The sequence below is a fragment of the Lynx canadensis genome, chromosome B3 (genome assembly GCF_007474595.2).
Source record: "Lynx canadensis isolate LIC74 chromosome B3, mLynCan4.pri.v2, whole genome shotgun sequence".
Classification (NCBI taxonomy): Eukaryota; Metazoa; Chordata; class Mammalia; order Carnivora; family Felidae; genus Lynx; species Lynx canadensis.
Window position 1 is genome coordinate 59,669,606 of NC_044308.2, and position 22,638 is coordinate 59,692,243.

General features: G+C 38.5%; 1 protein-coding gene across 5 annotated transcripts in view; it reads left to right on the top strand.

Annotated features, from left to right (window-relative positions):
* The first annotated feature begins 307 nt into the window (after positions 1–307).
* The window catches only part of TP53BP1 (tumor protein p53 binding protein 1), a 94,476-nt gene continuing 72,145 nt past the window's right edge, over positions 308–22,638 (top strand). For 2 of the 5 annotated variants that reach the window (XM_032593660.1, XM_030318345.1), the window contains exon 1: positions 337–730. The gene's annotated coding sequence lies outside the window, so the exon portion shown is untranslated. Of the gene's footprint in view, positions 731–22,638 lie in introns of all 5 variants that reach the window. The other 3 variants (XR_003969457.1, XM_030318348.1, XM_030318346.1) reach the window with 3 other exon arrangements.

The window sequence follows — 22,638 nt, forward strand, 5'->3', positions numbered from 1 at the left end:
CTAGTTAGGATGTTTCCCGGATAAGTACTGTCTGGCAATTCCGCAGCCTGGCCCAAACTGAGGGGAGCCATATTGTCCCTCCCTGTCTCCCAGTTTATAGCGTTGTCTCCATCTGTGCCGCTGTATTATCATTATCTGGTGTGGTTTTTTTCCCCCTTTTTCTTTTTTCTTTTCTTTTCTTTTCTCTTCTTTCCTTCTTTCTTTCTTTCTTTTTTCTTTTCTTTCTTTCTTTCTTTCTTTCTTTCTTTCTTTCTTTCTTTTCTTTTTTTTTTTTGTCACTGCCTGCCAGGGTCCTAGATTCCATCCTCGGTTTACTTGTCCTTATTGCCCCAGGACCTGGGAATGCTCAGGAAAGCTGCGCAGTACTGGAGGGACAGAATGACCTTCCAGCCCAGAGTCCCTGGTGAGTTGTTATTCCGAAGATAGTGGTTGGCTAGTCTCCATCTCTGCTGAGTGCAGGACTCCAGTGCAATGAGCTCAGACTGCAGCAAGGGGGATTCGAGTAAAACCCAGGAAAGACCTTCCCAACGACAAGTAATGTGACACAGTGAGTTGGGTAACCTTGGGAGACAGTGGCATTATTTCCCCCAGGGAATTCCCAAAACAGAAGGGGCAATGTTTGAACCGAAGTAGATGATGACCTGTCCAAAAAACAAAAAACAAAAAACCAGGGGATGCGAAAGAGGACTGAAGAGGCTGGCACTGTTTTATGACTGACTAGAACGTTATTGTAAGTATGGTGTGTGCTGTTAAGTCTACTCTCCCCTGTTCTTCAGTGTGTCCCCATCACCTATTCTGTACTCCGGCATCTTCTTTTACCCGAGATTCTGAATCATTCTGTACATGTATATATCCGATAGAGAACCTGTCTTTCACCATAGGGCTCTAGCAGCACTGTTTTTTGTTGTTGTTGTTGTTGTTGTTGTTGTTTTCTTTTGGTCTCATTTGCCTTACACTTTCAGGATGGTACAGGGTAGAAAGGAGCACAGTTCCTGACTCTGTTCCACCTCCTCTCTGGAGACCCTGAGGAGGATTGGACAGGGCCTGCATATTAAGTGCCTCACTGCAGTCCTAGTCCTTATCGTGGAGCATGTTTGATAGTAAAATAGCCAGTCCACTCTGCAGTCAATTTGGATATGGTCCTACCCGAAATTAATGTAATATCATATGTCAGTTATATCTCAATTTAAAAGAATGGACATGGCCCTGAAAATCCTTTTTGTAGCAGTGAAGGAGAAATATCAGATGGTGGTGGTGCCTCACCCTACATGCCACTAAAACAATATTCTGCTACATCTCTGCCCCGCCATTTGCAAATCTGAATCTGGCAAAGCTTGGAGAGATGTGCAGGCCTCCTCTTCTGCAATCAGACAAGAGTGCCACGTGGAGGCAGAAAGCCAGAATAGGCTGTAGGGAGAAGGGGACAGTTTCCATAGCAACTGTAGAGATGAGGCCTTTAACTAGCACAGGGCTTCAGTATAAGGGTCAGCAGCAGTTAACCACATACTCTGCTTTCATCAGGTCTGACAAAGAGGTTAGACAATAGATCTGAATGGTACAGGGAAGGACCACACACTGATCAGATGGTAAGAGCACAAACTCGGGTCTGTGATCTCAGACTGTGCTAGAATTAGGTTTTGTTAATTACAGCTACAATGGCAGACTATGATAATACTACAATTGCACATATAAGCTGGATGAGCATTCAGCGGGCTGTTCTTTAAAAGGCAGAAAATGTCAGAGAAAGATTGACTCCCGGTATCTCTTAAAGACCCCACTCTTTCCTGCGTTAACAGTATCCCAAACATTAGGTGATGATCCCAGTATCGTCGTCATATTATCAGAAAATATTTTCAAGTATCAAATGGCAGACAGCACAATGTGCAAAATGCTGCATAAAGAAAATTATGGAGTTTAGCATTAGCATCTAGGTTCCAGAATTTTAAAACTGAATACAGAAAACACTGATGCATGTACGTGAGGCATGGAAAGCTGATTAAAAATATTAAAGAAATACATACATGATTTGCAAAGTATATAAAAACCTATTTTGTGTTTAGGAAGAGTGTGCCATGGCAGGAACCTAGTAGTAAAAAGATGTCCTTCAAAGAAAGACCTGTCCAAAGGGATTATTGGGCACCTCTGATACACATGATTATGAGGCACATGCAGTAGTGTGTGGTGGTTTAGAGCCCACTGCAGTGTTTCATTTAACTATTGACCACTGGAATGACCACATATGATCTTTTGGGAACTCCTTGTTTCTTCCACACCCCTGTCATGCAGCATTGGCAGATACAGTGCTTACAACCAATGCTTTTCAAACTATTTGTGATGAAGGACCCTTGAATTGTAGAAGGGGTCACTAGGGATTTACCACTGAAGGCAAGGTTAGAGGAGATGCAAAAGGAAGACGCTATTATAGGCTCTTCCCTTGGATGTGCACTTCAGTGGGCACAAGGCAGAAAACAGTATAAATCTCAAATACTATGAAAGGTAATTGTAGCCTTGGCTAAGTGTAAGTCAGTGAAAGGATTCTCAGACCTTTGCCAGTTCATAATATATAGTGATAAATTAGCAAATAGGTAAGTTATGCACATATTTAACAAGGTAGGAGGGGCATCTCTAAATTTTTTCTGGAAATAATTTTATATTTGGCATTTAAATTTGAATTAAATTTAAAATTTTAGTTGTCCTCACAAGAAAAGAAGAATTTTATTAGAATTAATTGTTCTCATCTTGAATTATGTATATATGGGAGAGGAGGGCACCATAAAGTTTTCAATGCTTAGGGATGTCCACAGGAATTAAGCCAGCTCTAATAATTCATAAAAAAAAGGCAATAACTCCTCCCTTACTTCTGGCCTGATGAATGTCATTAGTTTTTCTGAGGATGTGAACAAACTCATTTTTTATTATTTCTTTAAAAAAAATTTTTTTTTAACATTTATTTATTGTTGAGAGACAGAGAGAGACAGACCATGAGCAGGAGAGGGGCAGAAAGAGAGGGAGACACAGAATCTGAAGCAGGCTCCAGGCTCTGAGCTGTCAGCATAGAGCCCGACGTGGGGCTCGAACTCACCAACTGCGAGATCATGACCTGAGCCAAAGTCAGACGCTTAACCAACTGAGCCATCCAGGTGCCCCAAGTTTATTTTATTTCTTTAAAGTTTATTTATTTTTGAGAGAGAGAGAGAGCAGGACAGGGATAGAGAGAGAGGGAGAGAGAGAATCCCAAGCAAGCTCCATGCTATAAGCAAATAGCCTGATGTGAGGCTTGATACCACAAACCGTGAGATCATGACCTGAGCTGAAACCAAGAGTTGGATGCTTAACCAACTGAGCCACCCAGGTGCCCTAGATCTGAGCTCATTTGGCAGCATTCCAGCTTGTTCTGCTGGATTGCATGGTCTTATCAACTAAAATATCCAAAAGGAACTGCATGCAGCTCAGATTCCCATACTGCCCTCAGTTCTGCCTATAAAGCATTCTTTACACAGAGAGAGTCGTGTTTGATTACAGGATTGCTGTGTCAGAGGTTTATCCTTGGCTTTTGGGGAAAATACTATGATCATAATGCATACTGGCAGCCATAGGGTCACCTCTTAGCATGAACAGCTGGTTTATCTGCAGAGGCATTGAGTAAAATAATCTCTAAAAAAGGTCTAGGTAGGGGAGAAATCTGCATTTGTTGCTATGTCTGGCACACAGAGGAGGCCCACAGTAATTATTTGTTGGATAATTTTCCTAAGTATTTGTTCACATTAAGTAACGGGAAAAGCACAGACACTGGGTTTACCCTCTCCCTGCAGAGCATTGCAAAAGAACAATAAAGACATTTACCCCTTTTCCTTCCTCACTCCCCACATTCTTTTATTTAAGAAAGTAATTCCCAAGGGGTGCCTGGGTGGTTCAGTCAATCATCAGACTCCAGCTCATGTCATGATCTCATGGTTCATGGGTTTGAGCCCCACGTGGGGCTCTGTGCTGACAGCTGGAATCCTGGAACCTGCTTCAGATTCTGTGTCTCCCCTCTCTCTGTCTCCTCCCCCATTCCTGCTCTGTCTCTCTATCTCAGAAAAAAAAAATAAACATCAAAAAAAAATTTAAAGAAAGTAAGTCCCAAAAGTGAAAAACATTTATAGATACTATTTACCCTTATCCATTCTATTAGCCTGTGAGATGGAAGTTAGTGTTTGGCTGTGGCCTAAGCCTTCTGAGCAAAGCTACCTCTTACTGCAGGGACCTCTAAGGATTTTCTTGTGGTGGTGAAGATGATAGTGGTAAAGGTAGTCTAAATCTAGGTCTGTAAACTTAGTTTTGAGGCCATGCCTTTGTGTGAATCAAATTTTACATCATTTTTTAAAGGTATTTGTAGAATAGAGTTATTTTTCAGGAAGGAATGCTTGGGTTAAAGAAACATTGTTCCCTTTACACTATCACAAAGTCACAAATACCTTTCCCCTTCCTTCTTAGTTTTTTCTTTTTTAAAGACAATTTTTAATGTTTATTTATTTTTGAGAGAGAGAAAGAGACAGAATATAAGCGGACGAGGCACAGAATCTGAAGCAGGCTCCAGGCTCAGAGCTGTCAGCACAGAGTCCGAAGCAGGGCTTGAACTCATGAACCATGAGAACATGACCTGAGCTGAAGTCGCACACTTAACAGACCAAACCACCCAGGTGCCCCCTTCTTAATACTTTCCTGAAGATCCTTCATAATATGCCCTAACTTCCCTTTCTAACATTACTTCCTGCGAATACTTTACATTAACCCTTATTCAGTCAATCTGAGCCACTTGCCTTTCCCTCAGTCATTCTTTTTTTTTTTTTTTTTTTTTTTTTTTAGTATATATCTATTTAGAGAGAGAGAGAGAGTATGAGTGGAGGAAAGGAGAAGAGAGAGAGAGAGTCTTAAGCAGGTTCCAATTCAGCATGGAGCCTGACATGGGGCTTGATTCCATGACCCTGGGATCATGACCTGAGCTGAAATCAAGAGCTGGACCCTCAACCATCTGAGCCACCCAGGCACCACTCCCTCAGTCATTCTTATACTTTCTGTTCAGGCTGTCTCTTTTTCCTTAGATGCTTTGTTCACCTTAATTCTCATTTAGGAATTTATTTACTTTACCCTTTTGATTTATTTTGTTTGTGAAATAAGGTTCCATTTCATTCCACAAAGGATTTAAGGATTATGACCCAACTCAAACACAGCTGCTTCTATGAAACTGACTTCCCCACTTGCCAACTGTACAAGGTACTTATCCTCTCTGTGCTTTAGTTTCCTTTTCTATAAAGTTGTAATAATTGCATCCCACCTTGTAGTGTTATTTTGAAAATTAAATGGGACAGTCTCTTAAATATGCTTACAACAATGTCCAGATTTCATTTACTTATTCATTTAATAATATTTATTGAGCACTTACTGTGTGCCAGCACACCCAGTACACAAAGATTCCTGCTTTTGTGGAGCTTACATTCTAGTAGAGGAGACAGATAAATAATAAAGAGGCAACATATAGTATGTGAGAAAGTGGTAAGTGCTGTGGCAAAAAAGAAGATAGGGTAAGGGTGACTGAGAACACTGGTGGGTGCTCTGGTGTTGGGGAAGAAGAGGGGAGGGACAGCAAAGGTTGCGGTTTTATTTTTTATTATTGTAATGTTTATTTTTGAGAGAGGGGGAGAGACAGAGTGTGAGTGGGGAGGGGCAGAGAGAGAGGGAGACACAGAATCCAAAGCAAGTTCCAGGCTCTGAGTTATCAGCTCAGAGCTAGACATGGTGCTCAAACTCACAGACCACGAGACCATGACCTGAGCTGAAGTCAGACACTTAACCCAACTGAGCCACCCAGGCACCCGAAAGGTTGCAGGTTTGAATGGGCTGGTCAGGGTAGGCCTTAGAGAGAATATGAGACCTGAGCAGACTTGAAGGAAGTGAGGGAGATAGCCACTTGGGTATCTGGCAGAAGAGTCTCGTAGAAAGAGAGGATGGCCAGTACAGAGTTCCTAAGGTAGCTAATGCCTGGTACATCCAAAGACTAGCTGGAGCCCATTGTGGCTGGAGTGGAGGAGTGAGAGAAAGAATAGGAGATGAGATCAGGGAGATACTAGAGACCAGATCACACAGGAGATTGTAGGTATGTTGGAGTTTGGTTTTTATTCTGAGTGAAATGGGGAACATATACAAGCTTTTGAACAGAGAGGTGATGTGGTTTGATTTAGATTTTTACAGGATCACTTTGGTCACTGTTGAGAATGGATCATGGAGGATATAAGGAGTGAAGGGGGAAGCCAGTCAGGGATCTTGCAGTAATCTGGGTGAGCAATGGTGTAACTCAGATTAGACTGATGTCAGTGGAGATAGTGACAATCAGTGGAATTCTAGATACACAGTATTTTAAAGGTAGGGCCAACCTGATTTTCTGTCTGATCAAATGAAGAATGAAAGAGAAAGAGAATAAATAATGACTCCAAAGATAAACCAAAAACTTAAAAAGAAAAAAAGTTACCCACTGGAGGAGAGAAGAAGTAATTGTGAGGCAGCCAGGGATGGGAAGTAGACTTTTTTTTTTTTTTTTTAATTTTTTTTTTTTTCAACGTTTATTTATTTTTGGGACAGAGAGAGACAGAGCATGAACGGGGGAGGGGCAGAGAGAGAGGGAGACACAGAATCGGAAACAGGCTCCAGGCTCTGAGCCATCAGCCCAGAGCCTGACGCGGGGCTCGAACCCACGGACCGCGAGATCGTGACCTGGCTGAAGTCGGACGCTTAACCGACTGCGCCACCCAGGCGCCCCTGGAAGTAGACTTTTAAAAATTTAACTTATTTTGTAAATTTGACTTTGGAATTATATAAATGTTTTACATACATATAAATCAAAATTAAGTCACAATGGCTAATCTGACAAATAACTTGAATCAGTATATTTTTTAAATCTACAAATGAATAAAAAAAAGACAACCCAATTATAAAGTGAACAATTTAAGTGGATTGCCACAAGATGTACAAATGGCTAGTAAGTACAGGAAAAAGCATTCATCATTAGTCTAGAAAAATGCACATTAAAACCACAGTGCACTATCACTTAACATCCACAAAATAGCAAAAATTAAAAGAGCAATAATACCAAATGTTAGCAAGATTGTGGAACAAATAGAACTCTCATTTACTGCTAATACTTGTATAAAATGTTATAATCACTTTAGAAGAGTATTTGTAAGTTTCTTGTAAAATTAAACAAACACCTATCCTGTGACCTAGTGGTTCCACTCCTGGACATTTTCTCAATAAAAACACATATGTCCACAAAAAGACTTGTGGGGTCTGTTCATGGAAACTTTATTCATAATAGCCAAAAACTGGAAACAACCCAAATGTCCATCAATAGGAGAATGGATAAACAAATTGTGATATCTTCATGCAATATACTACTGCTCAGTGATAAAAAGAAACTACAAATTTATGCAACATAGATGAAAATAAAAAACATCATGCTGAACAAAAGAAACAAAACATAAAAGAATATTATGTTAGTTGGTTTCCTGGGGAACTAATGCCAACACATAATTAGATGTGCAAAGAGATTTGTTGGGGAAGTATATTGGTTATCAATTTGAAACAAATTAACCCCAAACTTGAAAGCTTAAAATAGCAAATATTTATATCTTATAGTGTTTTTTTTTTTTTTTAACATTTTTTATTTTGAGAGAGTGTGACTGGGGAGTGGCAGAGAGAGAGAGAGGGAGAGAGAAAATCCCAAGCAGACTCCTTGCTGTGTCTGTGGCCCAATGCAGGGCTCAGTCCCATGAACCCCAAGATCATGACCTGAGCCAAAATCAAGAGTGGGATGCTTAACTGACTGAGCCACCCACGCACTGCTATCTCACATGGTTTTTAAGGATATGAAACTCAGGAGCAAACGAGTTGAGTTGTTTTGGCTTAGGGTTTCTCATAAGGTTGTAGTCAAGTTGTTGATTGAGTTTACAGTAATCTGAAGGCTTGACTGAGGCTGGATATCTGCTTCCAATGTGGATCACTCACATGGCTATTAGCAGGAAGCCTCAGTTCCTCGCCATGTAGGCCCCTCCATAGGTCTACTTGAGTACCCTCATAACATGGCAGCTGGCTTCTCTCAGAGCATGTGAGCCAAGAGAGAAGAAGGAGGGAGCCACAATGCCTTTTTATGACATAGTGTGGGAGTTACACACCATTATTTCTATCTTATTCTATTTATTAGAAGCACATCACTAAGTCTAGTGACTTCCCTCTCGCAAGGAGGGAAATTAGCTCTACTTTTGAAGGGAGTGTCAATGAATTAGTGGATTTATTTTAAACCACCACAGGGAGGGACTAGGTGAAAGCAAAGAGAGCCTTCAGATCAAGAAACAGGTCTGACATCTGTGGAAGGAGAGAAGAAAGGAATAAATCTTTGAATGGAAGAGCTTTGTCCTACAGCATAATTCCAAGAAGGTTTGGTGAGGCTGATGAAAAACCTTTAAGTCAGAGGGGTGGGCAAAATGGGTGAAGGGGATCAATTGAATGGTGATTGAAGGTAACTAGGCTTATTGTGGTTATCACTTTGTGATGTATACAAATATCAAATTATTCAAATTATACACCTGAAACCAATATACATACCCATTTTACCTTAAAAATTGTGAGCAAATCTATTAGTTTAATGTACCCATTAACCTAAGACCTAATGAGTATTAAAATGGGCCTGAAGAATAGATCCTGGCAGGAAAAAAGTTTTCAATAAATTTTTTATCTTAAAAAAAAGTCTTCAAATCAAAGGCACCTGTTGGAGGCATTGTGTATATCACAGCATTAGGCCTGTTTTTGTAGCCCTGCTGTGTTCTCTCATTGGCTGGCATCAGTCTGTGGAAAGTGTGGCTTTGGTCCAAATGTGGTGATAGATCCAGAGCGGCAGCAGGTAGTGTCATCAGTCAGTTATGCTCCTTGAAACCAGATTTCAGTGGTGCATTTTCATGGTCGCCACCGGTAGTTACTGCATGGATAAGTTTACGTGAAATTCCTGAATGCATAAAACTAATCTATAGTGATAGAAAGCAAGTGGTTGCTTGGGGTTGGGGAGGGTGTGAGAACTGATTGCAAGGGAACTTTGGAGTGGTGAAAATGTTCTCTATGTGATTGTGATGGTGGCTACACACACACACATACACACACACTTGTTGAACTCATCAAATGCTACATTTAAAATAGGCACATTTTATTGTACATAAATTATATATAAAGTTTACTTTAAAAACACAATGAAATACTCCTTTACAATGAAAATACCAAATGTTAGCGAGATGTGCAGCACCTGAAACTCTCATATGTTTGTTAGTGGGCGTATAAAATTATACAACTATTTTGGAAAACTGTTTGGCAGTTTCTTACAAAGTTAAGCAAATACCTATCCTATGACCCAGCTGTTCCACCCTTAGATATTTTATGCAAGAGAAATGAAAACATATGCTCACAAAATACCTATCTATGAATGTTTATAACTGCTTTATTTATACTGGTCTTAACATAACCCAAATATTCATCATTAGGAGAACTGATAAACAAAATGTGGAACATATACATAATAGAATACTACTGAGCAATAAAAAAAGAATGAACTACTGGTGCATGCAACATGGGTGAATCTCAAAAGTGTTACTGTTGACTAAAAGAAGCTGAATATAAAAGACTACATACTAAATGATACCACTTACATTAATATTGTTGAACAGGAAAAAAAATCTATGATGGTAGAAATTAGAATATGGTTGCCATGAAAAATTCTCTGGAGTGAAGAAAAAAAATTTTTTTTGCTGTTTATTTATTTTGAGAGAGAGAGAGAGAGAGAATGAGTGGGGGATGAGCAGAGAGTGAGAGGGAGAGAGAATCCCAAGCAGATTCCTCAAGGAGGCTGATTCTGGTGCGGCTCGAATTCAGTAAACCTTGAGATCAACCAAAAGTCAGATGCTTAACCAACTGAGCCACCAAGACACCCCAAGAAAATGTTTTATTTCTTGATTGGTATGTAAGTTTCAGAGATGTATACATTTGTCAAAACTCATGACATTATACAACTAAGAGCTGTATACATTTCATTGTATTTAAACGTTATTTAAATTTAAATGTTATTTAAATTTAAGAGCTTAAATACATTTCATTGTATTTAAATGTTATCCTAACAAAAATATAAAAATAGTCACTAAAAATTAAAAAATGAAAGAAATTAACCTCTCTGTATTAAATTGGTAGAATTATTTCAAATGACTCTAAAATACAATAATTTAAGGGTACTTTTTTCAAAAAAAATTTTATTGTAAAATACACATAAAATTTACAATTATAGCCAATTTTAAGCATATGGTTCAGTAATATTAAATACATTTATAATGTGGTGCAACCATCACCATCATCCATCTCTATACTTCTTTTTATCTTGTAAAACAAAAACTCTATACCGATTAAACAATAACTCCCCATTCCTCTTCCCCCCAGATTGTGGCAACCACCATTCTACTTTCTGCCTCTATGATTTTGACTACTCTTAAGTAGCTCATATAAGTGGAATCATACAATATTTGTCTTTTTATGGTTGACTTATTTCACTTAACAAAATGTCTTCAAGATTTGTCCATGTTGTAGCATAGGTCTTAATTGTACATTTTTAATGAGATGTACCCTAAGGAAAAAAAGCAACTGCAAAGAAATATTAAACAATTTTTCTAGTCATCTCATTAATAGTAATAGTGGTATTTTTTTCTTTTTTTAATTTTTTAAATTTAATTTTGTAAAATTTACATCCAAATTAGTTAGCGTGTAGTGCAACAATGGTTTCAGGAGTAGATTCCTTAATGCCCCTTACCCATTTAGCCCATCCCCCCCACCCCTCCAGTAACCCTCTGTTTGTTCTACATATTTATGAGTCTCTTCTGTCTTGTCCCCCTCCCTGTTTTTATATTATTTTTTTTATTTTTTTTAACGTTTTATTTATTTTTGAGAGAGGGAGAGACAGAGCATGAACAGGGGAGGGTCAGAGAGAGGGAGACACAGAATCTGAAACAGGCTCCAGGCTCTGAGCTGTCAGCACAGAGCCCGACGCGGGGCTTGAACTCACGGACCGCGAGATCATGACCTGAGCTGAAGTTGGCTGCCCAACCGACTGAGCCACCCAGATGCCCCTGTTTTTATATTATTTTTGTTTCCTTTCCCTTATGTTCATCTGTTTTGTCTATTAAAGTCCTCATATGAGTGAAGTCATATGATTTTTGTCTTTCTCTGACTGACTAATTTCACTTAGCATAATACCCTACAGTTCCATCCACGTAGTTGCAAATGGCAAGATTTCATTCTTTTTGATTGCCGAGTAATACTCTATTGTATTATATACAATAGTGGTATTTTTTGTGTGTGAAATGATTGTATATATACATAGAAAATAGAATAAAGCAAATTATATTAATGTTATCAACAGCAAAGATGTTGATCATAAGAGAGATACAAATATAAAATCAAGAAACTTGGGTAAAATCCCTGAAATCCTAAACTTAATTGGAAAAAGCAAAAACAATGACCAATCCAATGTTAGCAATAAGCTTTCCAGCCATCCACATTACAGTCTCTAAGTGCCATTTACTACTAAAATGAACCAAGGCTTCTTAGGGAAACAGCTGATTCCAGATCTGGGGCAGGAAATGAACAGGATGAACCTGGAACATCTTATTATAACAGAAAGGAAGGAAGCTATCAAAGACCCCTGCAATCATGTCAAAAGGACTCTGGAGCTAATCTGAAGGAAGTGATGTCCAACAGTCCTAAGATCTAACAATATGCATTTCAAAGTGAACAATAATTGCAATTGATTGAATACACCAGGTGTTAAAAATCCATGAGTTCATAGTGATACTAAAAACAAAAATTTCTTGGTCATTTTTGGAGTATGCTAAAGAGCCTCATCATTTGGAGAAATATTCTCTATTATATGGAGAACCTTAAATCATTGTTTTGAAAACTAGCAAGTCAAAAGAAAGAATCAAGGGTTAATTCTGCCTTTCCTTAGGTAATCAAATATTTGATGAAGAAAAAGTTCTTATTTATGAAAGAATTCCAGCTAATAAATGAATACAGTATGTTAAAATTAGAATATCACTATTTTGGGGTTCCTGGGTGGCTCAGTTGGTTAAGCATCTGACCTCGGCTCAGGTCATGATCTCATGGTCCGTAGTTCAAGCCCCATGTTGGGCTCTGTGCTGACAGCTCAGAGCCTGGAGCCTGCTTCAGATTCTGTGTCTCCCTCTCTCTGCCCCTCCCCTATTCGTGCTCTGTCTCTGTCTCAAAAATAAATAAACATTAAAAAAAATTATAGAATATCACTATTTTGCAGCTCTTAGTGAAATAATGCAGCTAGGTAATGATTACCAATGACTACTAAACTATCAAGTAAAAAGATAGTAACATTTGGACCTATTTATCAATTGTAACAAAACAAAAATACATTCAACCAGATGTTATATGTCTCCTGATAAGATGCAATAGGAAGTAAATGATACCACTTATGAAGTATTCTTGCCAAAAAGAAAAAACGAAACATAAATCATAACAAATATATCTAATTGCCCATTTATAGAAAATAAGAAGGGACAAATATGTCAGATGATACCGCAGGGATGCAATAAAAAAAATTCCACACAGTTCTGGAAATTTTATAGAACAAATGACCTAGTTTCATCAACAAATTTATAAATTGCAGGAAATAAAAATGAAAGAGAACTTACAGATTAAAAGATAGCTAAGAAAAGAATCATCCAAAGGCAGTGTGTAAACCATGTTTTGGAATTGTAAAAAAAAAAAAAAAAGAGAGAGATAGGCGGACAATTGAGAAATTTGAACACTACATATTTGATTGCATTAAGAAATTGCTGTCATTTTTCTTTGTATGTGTTGATTTTTTTTATTTTTTAAACTTTTAAAAAATGTTTTATTTGTTTATTTTTTTTTTGAGAGAGAGCATGGGAGAGGGGCAGAGAGAGAGGGAGACAAAGGATTGGAAGCAGGCTCCGCACTGTCAGTGCAGAGCCCCATGTGGGGCTTGAGCCCACAAACCGAACCATGAAATCATGACCTGAGCTGAAGGCAGACACTTAACTGACTAAGCCACCCAGATGCCCCTGTATGTGTTGATGTTTTCAAAAGATTCTCTATATTTTAGACACAAATACAAGTATTTATGGGTGAAATTATATGATGTCTGGGATTTGCTTAGAAATAATCAGTTGGGAAAGGAGTGGGAATATCAATGGAACAAGTTTGAATATTTGTTGATAATTGTTGAAGTTTACTGATAAGTACATGGGTTATTTTTTTTCCTTTTCCACTAAAATAAGAAAAGAGTGTCTCCAAGCTTTTTGTTGTAATCAACAGGAAGGATGACGTTTTCATCACCTGAGATGGGGAAGGCTGCAAGTGGAGCAGGTTTTGTCGAAAAGATGAGTTAAATTTTAAGCATATTGAATTTGAGGTGTCAGTTGAACATCCAAACAGAGATACTGAATAGGCAGTTAGATACACAAGTTTTGGATTTTGAACAGAGGTCTGGGCTGGAGATATAAAGTTGGGAGTCATTAACATATAGATGACATTTATAGCAATGAGGCCGGATGAGATTAAAAAAAAAAAAAAGAGCAAGAGTAAACATAGTAAGTGGTCATTAATATTCATTACATTTATTATTTTTTAAAAAAAATTTAGGGGCGCCTGGGTGGCTCAGTTGGTTAAACATCCGACTTCAGCTCAGGTCATGATCTCACGGTTTGCAAGTTTGAGCCCCACCTCGGGCTCTGTGCTGATAACTCAGAGCCTGGAGCCTGCTTCAGATTCTGTCTCCCTCTCTCTCTGTGCTTCCCCCACTCGCGCTCTGTCTCTCTCAAAAATAAATAAACATTTAAAAACTGTTTTTTAAATTTTATTTTAGGGAGAGAGAGAGAGAAAGCATGCACGTGAGTGGGGTAGGGGGCAGAGGGAGAGAGAGAGAGAACCTTAAGCAGGCTCCATGTTCAGTGCAGAGCCCAACATGGGGCTTGCTTCCAGATCCTGGGATCATAACCTGAGCCAAAATCAAGAGTTGACGCTCAACTCGTTGAGCTACCCAGGTAGCCAAGTAAATATTTATTATACACATGATTAAAATTATTTCTTTTGACTTCTTTCTCCTCTGAACTCCTACAGCACTTTTATTGTATCTTGCATTATAGTTATTTGTATACATGCCTTATCCTCTGTATAAATTATAAGTTCCCTGAGTGTGGGAACTATATCTTAATCATCTTTATACATTGCTTTCCTTCCACTACTACCATGGAGCCAGAATGGTGTCTTTCACATAAGTGAATTAAAATTAATAAATGAACTAGTATTTCTGAGAAATTTCTGGTCAGGGCTATGGATATTCTGGCTTCAGGTTCATGAGACTCCCTATGTTGATGGTCTTATATTTGAGCAGGGCCAAAGTGTGTTACTGTAGTTCTTGCTAACTAGTTAGCACACTGACTCTGTATTGCCTAGTTCAGCCTTTATTTTTTATTTTTTTATTTTTTTGCAATAACAATGATAAGAGCCAGCATTTATTGGTCACTTGCTGTATACATCAGGCACTGGTCTAAGAGCTTTGATCTGTTTTGTTCTTCACAACCCTGTGTGCAAGGTCCTTCTCTGCGTTTCATAAAATCTGAGGCTCAGAGAGATGATGTCCGAAGAAAGAAAAGAGCTGAAAATTATCGTCGAGAGGTCCCTTGATACTTGTGGAGGGTGCCTACTAAAAGACGTTTTCAAATCCCCATATTTGAGAATGCAACCAACAGCTTGTAAAGTCCCCAGCAATGTGCAATTGTGAAACAAAACTGAAACATTAGTGATCATGGAATAAGTCTGACACAGAAGGATCACCTCTTCATGAGACCTTTTCTCTTCACCTTCATGCCTGTCAGCAGCTCTGGCAAGTGAGACTGTTTTCCAGAAAGAAACAAAGTTTTGTTCACTCTACCAGGTGCCTGGGTGTGTGGACAGAGCAGAGGACCCCAGAGCTTCTCCCTGGTGACTCCCTATGCCCCCACTCCTGGAGCCTGGGGGAGTCGGTTCTAGAATTCCTCAGAAGAGCCATTCTCCACGTGTAACGAAGGAGCTTCTTAGCTCAGGAGCTAAGTCTGGAGCAAAGAGCATCAAACCAGCCATGAGTGACCTGAGGAGTGACTAGCCTATTTCTTGAATAGGTGGTCTTCACACAGAATAATAGATCAGCCTTTAGGATCCAACCCTATCTAAGATAGCACAGAGAAATAAACCCATGATTATATGGTCAACTAATGTTTGATAAAAGAGGCAAGAATATGCAATGGGAAAAATTCTCCTCAACAAATGGTGTAGGGAAAACTGGAAGGCTACATGCAAAAAAAAAAAAAAATTGCCATTTTCTGACACCATACACAAAAATAAACTCAAAATAGATTAAGGACCTAAATGTGAGACCTGAAACCATGAAAATCCTAGAAGAGAACACAGGCAGTAATGTCTCTGACATTGACTGTAGCAACAGTTTTCTAGATATATCTTCTGAGGCAAGGGAAACAAAAGCAAAAATAAACTATTGGGACTATATTAAAATAAAAAGCTTTTTCACAACAAAGAAACCATCAACAAAACAAAAAGACAACCTACTGAATAGGAGAAGATATTTGCAAATGACCTATCCAATAAAAGGTTAATATCCAGAATATATAAATGATACAGTTCAACACCAAAAAACCCAAATAATCCAATTTAAAAATGGGCAGAAGACATGAACAGATATTTCTATAAAGAAGGCATACAGTTGGCCAACAGACACATGCAAATGCTCAACATCACTCATCATCAGGAAAATGCAAATCAAAACCACAATGAGATATCACCTTATACCTGTCAAGATAGCTAAAATATGGGGCGTCTGGGTAGCTCAGTTGGTTAAGTATCAGACTTCAGCTCAGGTCATGATCTCACTGCTCGTGGGTTTGAGCACCACATCGGGCCCTGTGATGACAGCTCAGAGCCTGGAGCTTGCTTCAGATTCTGTGTCTCCCTCTCTCTCTGCCCCTCTCCTGCTCACACTCTGTCTCTTTCTCTCAAAGGGGCACCTGGGTGGCTCAGTCGGTTAAGTGGCTGACTTCGGCTCAGGTCATGATCTCGCGGTCTGTGAGTTCGAGCCTCGCGTCGGGCTCTGTGCTGACAGCTCAGAGCCTGGAGCCTATTTCGGATTCTGTGTCTCCCTCTCTCTGACCCTCCCCGGTTCATGCTCTGTCTCTCTCTGTCTCAAAAATAAATAAACGTTAAAAAACAAAGGATGACTAAAATAAAAAACACAAGAAACAACAAGTGTTGATGAGGAAGTAGACAAAAAGGAACCCTCATGCAGTTTTGGTGGGAATGCAAACTGGTGCAGCCACTGTAGAAAACAATATGGAGTTTTCTTAAAAAACTAAAAATAGAATTACCATATGATCCAGTAATTCCATTACTAGGAATTTACCTAAAGAATATGAAACACTAATTTGAAAAGATATATGCACACCTATGTTTATTGCAATAGCCAAATTATGGGAGCACCCAAGTGTCCATCAATAGATGAATGGATAAAGAAGAAGTGGTATAGGGCGCCTGGGTGGCTCAGTGGGTTAAGCGTCCAACTTCGGCTCAGGTAATGATCTCACGGGTGGTGAGTTCAAGCCCCATGTTGGGCTCTGTGCTGACAGCTCAGAGCCTGGAGCCTGCTTTGGATTCTGTGTCTCTCCCACCCTCTACTTTCCCCTGCTTGCACTCTGTCTCTCTCTCTCTATATATCTCAAAAATAAATAAACATTAAAAAATTTTTAAAAAAAGACGTGGCATATATACCCAATGGAATATTACTCAGCCATAAAAACAAATGAAATCTTGCCATTTGCAACAACATAGATCGAGCTAGAGAGTTTTTTTTTTATTTATTTATTTTATTTTTTTAATGTTTATTTATTTTTGAGACAGAGAGCATGAACAGGGGAGGTTCAGAGAGAGAAGGAGGCACAGAATCTGAAACAGGCTCCAGGCTCCGAGCTGTCAGCACAGAGCCCGACGCGGGGCTCGAACTCATGGACTGTGAAATCATGACCTGAGCCGAAGTCGGCCGCTCAGCCGACTGAGCCACCCAGGCGCCCCGAGCTAGAGAGTTTAATGCTAAGTGAAATAAGTCAGAGAAGAACAAATACCATATGAATTTCACTCATATGTGGAATTTAAGAGTCAAAAGAACAAACTAAAAAAGAGAGAAACCTCAAAAACAGATTCTTAGCTATAGAGAACAAACTGAGGTTTACCAGAAGAGAGGTAGATGGGGGGATGGGTGAAATAGGTGAAGGGGATTAAGAGTACACTTATCTTGATGAGCACTGAGTAATGCATAGAATTGTTGAATCACTGTATTGTACACCTGAAACTATTATAACACTGTATGTTAACCATACTAGAATTAAAATAATTTTAAAAAATACAGAGGACAGATGACTAAAGTGACCTAGAGTGGAATGAAGGAGAATATGACATAGTAATATGGGGAGTACAATATAAAATTGGCGCTGTGTACATGATTTTATGTATACACACACTTACCTCAGAGGATGAGTAAACATTTCATGGTTCAGCCACATGCATGAGTAGGAACCAGCATGGTGTCCTTTCCCACTGAAGTGTTTTATTTTCTTCTTATATTTCTCAGGCCCAGAACATTCTCCCCATTGGGACTTAAGAGTTCAGGAATAACTGTTTTTGTTTTGTTTTTTTTAATGTTTATTTATTTATTTTGAGGAAGAGAATGTAGCATGTGCATGCGAGGTGGGGAGAGGTAGAGAAAGAGGGAGAGAATCCCAAACAGGCTCCACACTCAGCACGGAGCCCTATGCGGGGGCTCAATTCCACAACCATGGGATTAGGACCTGAGCCAAAATCAAGAGTCGGATGCTCAACCGATTGAGCCAGGCACCCCTGTTTTTGTGTTAATCTACAAGATGACTTTTCTCATCTTCTACCATCCTGGTTCTGATTTCTGGCCTTTCTGTTTCCAAAGGCTCTAAGAATATTCCTTTTCTTACTTTCATCCCATTCCTATGTTAGGTGCAGTAAACTTTTCTTGTAGTTTTGCTTAATGTCACCCCTGCTCAGCTCCAATCTCAGATAATTTGGTACCACTCTCTTTATCCTACCTTTCTTTTCTTTCTTTCTTTCTTTCTTTCTTTCTTTCTTTCTTTCTTTCTTTCTTTCTTTCTTTCTCTTTCAACTACAAGATCAGGAAGATAACATTGATTCAATACTATTATATAATCTACATACCTTATTCGGATATCATCAGTGCTAATATTAGAGTTCTTTGTAGCAGAAGGAAAACCGAGTTCTTGTCTGGGGTTCAGTTCCGGATTACATGTTGCATTTGATGGTCTTGGGTCTTATCTCCTAGGTCTGCTCAAATCTGATTCAGTTCCTCAGTCTTTCTTTGTCATTGTTGATCTTGGCATGTTTTTCTCTTCTTTCTCTCTTTGTTTCCTATGTCTCCCTCTGAAGAATATTGGCTAGTTATTTGTACAGCATCCATCAATTTAGGTTTATGTGATGTCTCCTCATGGTCAGATTCAGGTAATAAATTTTTGGCAGGAATACAATTAAAGTGATGTTATTTCCTTCTCGGTGCATCATATCAAGTGACACATGATGGTATTTTGTCCCATTACTAGTGATGTTAACTGGAATCATTTGGTTACGTTGGTGAACATGAATTTTTTTTCACTGCAAATGTACTACTTTCTGTTTGTAATAATTTAATACATTTTAGGGAGATACTTTGAGACTTTGTAAGTACCCTCTTTTCCACCACATTACTAGTTTTGGCATCAGTGACATTTATTTATTTTAAATCACCTTTTTTTAAAAAAGTTTATTTATTTTGGGAGAGTGAGAGAGAGAGAGGAGAGAGTGAATCCCAAGCGGGGCTTAGTCTCAGGAACTATGAGATCATGACCTGAGCCAAAACCAAGAGTTGGACGCTTAACCAACTGAGGCACTCAGGCGCCCCTATTTTAAATCATCTTTATTATGAAATGTAACCCACATAAAAATGAATAAAATATAAATGTGCAAAGGTATGAATTATACATAGTATACCTGTTAATGCTCCTGGTAATAAAATTAGAACATTTCCAATCACCACCCTTGCCTCTTAAAGAATTAAAACCCCTTAAAAAAAAAAAAAAAGAATTAAAACCTCTTTAGCTCCTCTAAAATTAACCACTAGTTCTGACTTTTATTGTTAATCATATAGTTTCTTTATTATTATTATTATTATTATTATTATTATTTATGACTTAGGTGTGTATCTTTAAATACCGAAATTTAGTTTTGTCTCATTCAAAAACTTTTTAAATTGTAGTACAATACATATAACATAAACTTTACCAATTTAAACATGTTTAAGTGTACAGTGCAGTAGCATTAAGTACATTCACATTCTGCAACCATCACTACCATCCATCTCCAGAACTTTTTCATCTTCCCAAACTACAACTCTGTACCCCTTAAACAATAACTTCCCTTTTCCTCCCTCCCCCCCATTCTCCTTTATGTCTCTATGAATTTGCCTATTCTATGTACATAATATAAATGGAATCATACAATATTTGTCCATTTGTGTCTGGCTTATTTTACTTAGCATAATGTTTTCAAGTTCCATCCATTTTGTAGCATGTTGATACCACTCTTAGTTCTTAATTCTCATCCTGTAGTACTGGATTCCAGGAAGTTATGGATTGGAAAGAAAGCTGAGAGGGAGGAAAGCCAGAAACTCTGAAGTCACGGAATGAGAATTTTAAGGAGGAGGGAATCAGGAACACCATCATATACTATAAAAGTCAAAGCTAATGAGGTGATTTGACAGGAAATTTTCAGAATTGGTTATTAACAAAGATTTTTAGAGTAACTGCTTTGTGCCTGGAATTGTGGTAGGCACCAGGTTTATGGAGGTTGGAGCCAGATTGCAAAGGATTATAGAGTTACTGGTGTGTGTGGAGAAAATGGAATTTGGAGGGGAAGGAAACAGAAAGTCCAAGAGCTTGATAGGAGAGTAAAATGGAGGAAAGATGCTACCAGGATATGGAAATTTGAGTACTGTTAGAAAAAGAGGAATAAACCAAAGGGAGGATGGTAGTCTCCATCAGTATTCACATGGGCAAAGATTCCGTCCAACACCCACCTCCTCCATACCATAACGTTTCGTTTGTTTCCAGGTAAACGGCCAAGTGGCTCCTGGTGGAGTTGAACCCCAGCCTTTTTTTTTTTTTTCTGAGTTCAACTGTTTAGGTTAGATGTTTGAAAAGGTGGGAGGGAGAAAACTGCAGTTAATACTACTGTCACAATTATGCTTGGTATTGTGTGTTTGAGGAAGACTCAAGCTGATAAGGCCTATTGCTGATTGGCTGGCTAGAAAATGCCACTAGATGTAAGGGGCAGTGTGCTCTGCTAATGTGCTTCCAGGGTTTCATGGATACTTGGGTGTGGCAAAATTGGGGCTCTGGAGAGATTAGAAAGGTGGGTTACAATGAACGAGGATGAGAAACAAAATATGATTTATACAGGGGCACCTGGCTGGCTCTGTTGGTAGAGCATGTGACTCTTGATCTTGAGGTTATGAGTTCGAGCCCCATGTTGGGTAGAGAGATTACTTAACAGTAAAATATTTTTTAAAAATGTGATATATGCATATAGTGGACTATTATTCAGCCTTAATAAGGAAGGAAATTCTGACACAAGCTTCTAAGATTACAACATGGATGAATCTCAAGGACGTTATGCTAAATGAACTAAGCCAGACACAAAAGGACAAATATTGTATGGTTCCATTTATATGAGGTACCTACAGTTGTTAAATTCATAGGGACAGAAAGTAGCATGGTGGTTGCCTGGGGCTGGAGGGAAGGAGGAATGGGGAGTAAGTGCTTAATGGGTACAGAGTTTTAGTTTGGGAAGATGAAAAAATTCTGGAGATAGATGGTGGTAATGGTTGCATAACCATGAATGCTCTTATTTCCATTGCACTGTACACTTAAAAATGGTTAAAACAATAAATGTTATGTTATATATATTTTAACATTACAATAAAAAAACTGAGTAGGAGTAATGTGGCAAAATGTTAACAATGTGTGAATCTAGGTGAAAGGGTTTATGAAAGAGATCATTATACTATTTTTTAATTATACTATTTTTGCAACTTTTTTTTTTTTAAATTTTTTTTTTCAACGTTTATTTATTTTTGGGACAGAGAGAGACAGAGCATGAACGGGGGAGGGGCAGAGAGAGAGGGAGGCACAGAATCGGAAACAGGCTCCAGGCTCCGAGCCATCAGCCCAGAGCCTGACGCGGGGCTCGAACTCACAGACCGCAAGATCGTGACCTGGCTGAAGTCGGACGCTTAACCGACTGCGCCACCCAGGCGCCCCTATTTTTGCAACTTTTCTGTTGCTCTGAAATTTTTTTCAAAATAAAAAGTTTACTTAAAATTAACAGGAGGAAGTTCTGTAGAGATAAGATACAGACCAGTGGGATTGCTTCCACTACAGGCGTTGCAGGTACCAGGTCTATCAGCCTATTGTTAGGAAGATAATATAGTATCATAGGCAATTTTTGAGTACCTTAAGCAATTTGCTTTCACATTTTAATTATATCATCACCTCTTTGTTGACTTAACTTCTACATAAGGATGTGGAGTTGACAACTTTTCAATTTCTCCTCTGTTTTCTTCATATTATTTTAATTTATTCTTATGAATTCCTAGAACACTACGGATTGTGTTTAAATTCTGACCCTCTCCCTTGCTAGCTCTAACACATTACACAAATTATCTCATCTCTAAACCTTAGTGCCCTCATCTGTAACCCTCAGAGAGTTATGAGGCTTTTAGGTGAGGTAATGAATGTAAAACAGACCACAATGCCTGCCATATAGTGAAAATATGATACATGTTATTAATTATATCATTGGTATATGACTGGACATGATTGTATAGGTCCAGGTACAACAGAAGGCATCTTAGGGGTTGAAATCAATTATATATAAATATAAGTCAGAATGTAATACTTGAGTATTGCTGCTTAAAAGGGATATGTAATAATTTTTCATCCAATTCAGTACTTGTCGTATCATCAGTAAGGTTCTCTGCCACTGAACTCCCAAACTGAGTTTCCAGACGAAAATAATGAAGCAAATTTAAAGGTTGGTAAATAGTGTCTGTGTGGTAGATTTAAGCCACCTGGGGTTCTTTTGCTTAGAGAAGTCTGTGAGAAGACCTCAGAAAAAGACTAACAAATTAGATTTATAACACTTCTGTTTATTGTTTCATTGGTTGAAATATATTATGGAATTATTGGACCAGGTGAAATGATTCCAGCCATACAAAAATTTATCCAGGTTTTAAAATGAATTGTCAATTAAAGACAATATGAGAGGAAATGGCTTTAAGCTCTAGAACAAAGGATTTAGGTTAGATGATTGGAATAAAAATTTCTGACAATGAGGTTTATTAAATTTTAAAGT